Source organism: Cibotium barometz, chromosome 12 (assembly GCF_041138505.1).
Source record: "Cibotium barometz isolate CiBa-2024 chromosome 12, ASM4113850v1, whole genome shotgun sequence".
In the NCBI taxonomy this organism is placed as follows: domain Eukaryota; kingdom Viridiplantae; phylum Streptophyta; class Polypodiopsida; order Cyatheales; family Cibotiaceae; genus Cibotium; species Cibotium barometz.
The window spans coordinates 41465850-41470108 of record NC_141057.1 but is presented as its reverse complement, the minus strand read 5'-3'; positions in this window follow the sequence as shown (position 1 = coordinate 41470108).

Genomic DNA, 4259 nt, shown 5'->3' with positions numbered 1-4259 from the left:
GGATAAATGGTTGAGAAAGATATGAGAGTGATATTTGATCTTGTGGGCTGATTTTTTTATGATTGCATAGCTGAAAATAAGGATGACACAACTCATCCCATTACTCATGTGGGTGACATACCGATATAGATTATAGACACCGAAGAGGAAAAACACTTGCATAATGTATTATGTGGTCTAGGTATTATAAAGAACTTGCTATTAGTTGGATAAATGGTTGAGCAAGATATGAGAGTGATATTTGATCTTGTGGGCTGATTTTTTTATGATTGCATAGCTGAAAATAAGCTCATAGAAAAAGTAAGAAGAGAAGGTTGGATGTTTGCTTTTGAATGCATGCAATACAAAGTGGTATGAGAATATGCAAAGAGTATGACAAAGTTTGATGTATAGAATTGAAGGCTTGGACATGTGAATGCAAATTGGTAGAGAGATATTCAAGTCAAGGGAATAGTGATAGGTTTGTCATCTTTCAAAACATGTGAATTGACACATGTATGTGAATCATGTGAATTTGGGAAGTCTTCTAAATTACCATTTAGGAAGAGTTTGCATTATGATATATGGGGTCTAACAAAAGAGGCTAGCATAGGTGGAGCTAAATATTATATAATCTTTTTTGATGATTGTACACGAAAAACCTGGATATATTTCATCAAGCACAAATCAAAAAAGCGTTGGATAAGTTCAATAGCTTCGAGCTTTGGTTGAGAATCAAACACGTTTGAGAGTAAAGTGTCTAGGGACAAATGGTGTTGGAAAATATTGTTTGATGCTTATTTGCAAGAGCATGGCATACACTGACAATTGACTACAAGATATACATCACAAATGAATGGGGTTGTCGAAAGAAAGAATAGCCATATTTCAAAAACAGTTCAGGCCATTCTTAATAAAATGAATATGCCCAACTTCTATTGGGATGAGGCATGTGCATATTCTATGTTTCTAATTAATCGATATCTAGCTCATATGCTTGGAGATGCAACACCATAGGAGATGTACACTGGACATAAATCGGATGTGAAGAACTTGTGGTTGTGTACATTACACACATGTGTCTGAAGAGGTGAGGTCAAAGCTACGAGCCAAAGCTATGAAATGCATATTCATTGGTGTGAGTGAGGATAGAAAATCCATTTAAATATATAATCCGATGCAAAAGAACCTATATATAAGTCAAGATGTGAGGTTTGATGAAGGATTAGCACGGTATGCGAGACCGAAAGTTAAGCTATGATGAAAGAATTCTTGAAGAGGATGTGAATGATGTGGTACAGACATAAAGAGATGTAAAACATGATGCCAAGTATTTATTTTGATGTGGCCAAACATGGGAGAGTTCATAGTTTTGATGGTATAGCAAAACAAGCAAGACAAACCTCAAAAAAGTCTCAAAAATAGGACAATTTTGACAGCTTACAAGGCAATTTTGGAGGGAGGTTTCTACATGATCTGGAGGTCAAATTGAGTCAAATGAAAGCCTTCAAAGTAACTTAATATGATTATATACCAGCCCATAGGGCTTTGTCCACCATGAGGGGAGCTCTAGATTTTGCACAACAATCAGCCCAAAATCAGCAAAAGTCGCGGGCTAGGTAAAAACAGGGTCATATCTTCACATATGCATACACCAATTGTTGGGGCACATCGAGATGATTTTGTACATGTATTTGAGGATCCAAATGAATTTCAAAACATGGCCTAGAGATCAACTTATACACATCCATCATCAATTTTAAATGGGGCATATGGACAATCGACAGGGTTCATGACATCACCACCCTCAAGAGATAGTGACGTAGATAGACTGGAGTAGTCTTCCCCATCAAAAAGTGGTAAGAATGGGATGAAAACACACAAAGAAGATATGGAAATTGTAGAGATACCTAAGAATGTGAGTTCATTAAGGGAGTCACCATACTTGCAAAGTACACGGATCCAGTTTCTAGTAGAGCGGCTTACACGGCAAAGGTAAATGAATGCATTAAACCAAGGTGTTTTGAAGATGCAAATAAGGATAAGGAGTGGCAAATAGTTATGAAGGAAGAAATGGATGCATTGTATAAGAATCAGACATTGGATCTTGTCTCACTTCCAACAAGCAAGCCAGTCATAGGATGCAAATGGATATATCGCATCAAGCACAATGCGGCAAGCACAATGCGGATGGAAGCATAAGTCATTTGGGTGCCCAAAATTAACCCTAAACTATTAAGCTTTTTCATTTTCTAACTTTTCTCATAATATATACAATGTTTAGAATGCCTTTTACATAACACTTAGTTTGCTACTTCGTTTGTATAGTAGGGAGTGCCTTTGTTAGGCCCAAAATGGGGTTAACATCCCCCTACCTGATGCATGTTTTATCCTCAAAACATTTTCAAGGCTTGATGGCCCTGTCATTGAGCTTGAATATGTAATGGTTTTTTGTTATTGTAGCTTGCATAATGTGCATCTAAAGTATTGATGGGTTGTCCATAATGATGTAGAAATCATGTCTTCATAGGTGATGTGCATGTATCCTTGCAAAAACACCTGAGATGATGATGTTTCCATAATGATGTAGCAATCATGTCTTCAAAGGTGATGTGCATGTATCTCGAAAAGCACCTAAGATAATGATAATAATATAAAATTTGATGCTCATCTGGACCCCTATTCATGTTGAAACATAGCACTTCTTTGTCAAAATTCTCCACAACCTCCTTTCTTTGGTCCATCAACACCATAAAATGTTTCATGAAGTACCCGCCTTATTTTCCATGAGATGTTCCTTCTTCCAATGCTTGTAATTGTAGGTGATCATGTAAGTGACTAAACAAATCTAAAGCAAATCCTGTAATTAAGGATTTGCGAGCTATAAGGAAAAAGCCACATTCTCCCACAAAGTACCTTCCCCTCCCATTGGCATCAATTCTTCCCATTCCGCCTAATCGAATACAGTGTGTATGGGAAGCTTTGTGGGGCTACACTATAAGCCTTAGGATATAATCTTGTTATGGGATTAAAAGGTGTCACTTGCATGAGTACCTTAAAAAAAAATTTGACCATAGTATCGGTTACCCATTTTGATGAGATCTTCATATTCTGTGGCAAAAAGTTGTGCCAAAACATCTTCATTAGTGTTGTATATAGTTAAGATAATAGGTGGTGGTGTTACCGTAGTTTAGTTGGCTGTTATCGACTTCAATGTCGATAACTCCTTAGGGGAAAGATTATCAGTGTGGGAAAGTCAAAGTGAAGAGAAGATGAAGCTACATTAGTAGGTGGCTCTATGATAGTTATGTCAGGGGATGGCTCACGAGAGGGGACTCTTGCGGGAGAGCCCTCACTGAGGAAGCGTTGATGGTCATCTCTACCAGCTTCGAGAATCTATGGAACAAATGGCATACAATAATGAGCATTCTCTCCCTGCCTATCCTCCTCAGATGTCAAGGGTTCATGGGGCTTAGTGCTATTAATGAACATATCTAGATCCAATTGATCTTCAAGTGTAATGATTATTGGGCATTCATTGTTCAATAGCCAAATCATATACTAAAGATACTAGAATGTGCTCTAGATGTTTATATATTCTTTAATAGAGTTTTAGTAAGCCGCAAGGGTGATAAATGTTAAAAAATATAGCAAACACCTTCACTAAAATGATGTGTAGGGCACATACCTTGTAACTAGCACTATGCACTAAAGTCATAGATTATGGGCAAATGGATACAAAGGTTATTATGCAACCTTACCATGATGTAAAAGAGTCATTTAGGAGCTCAACATCAGCCAAAGGGGTCGTGATCCCTTGATTAGGTAGCATTGGTGTGATTAGCAAGATTCTAGGGTTGGTGGTCACTTTTAGGTGCTTGAATCTAGGAGGGAAGGTGGAGATGATTTAGATGATGATTAACACCTAATCTTGAGCTTAATCCTCATGTACTTCAGCCTATATAAAAAGGCTCTCATCTATTGAAATCAACACATTTTATTGCCCCTCACTTATGTTGTCATTATGCTCATCATTATGCTAATTACTTCTTGATTAGTAGCTTAACTTCATCTTCTTCATTTCTATTCAACTATGCAATGGAGCTAGTGTTTGATCCTCCTTAGAATGGTTTTTAACATGGTATCAGAGCTAGTACTAGCCCATTCATCTAGAATCAAGCCCCATCTTATTTTCTTAGCAAGAGATTAGTGAAAATTAGGGTTTCATTAGCTTTTATGGGTTTCCTAGAAAATAGGATCTAGAATAGCAGCTGAGTGGA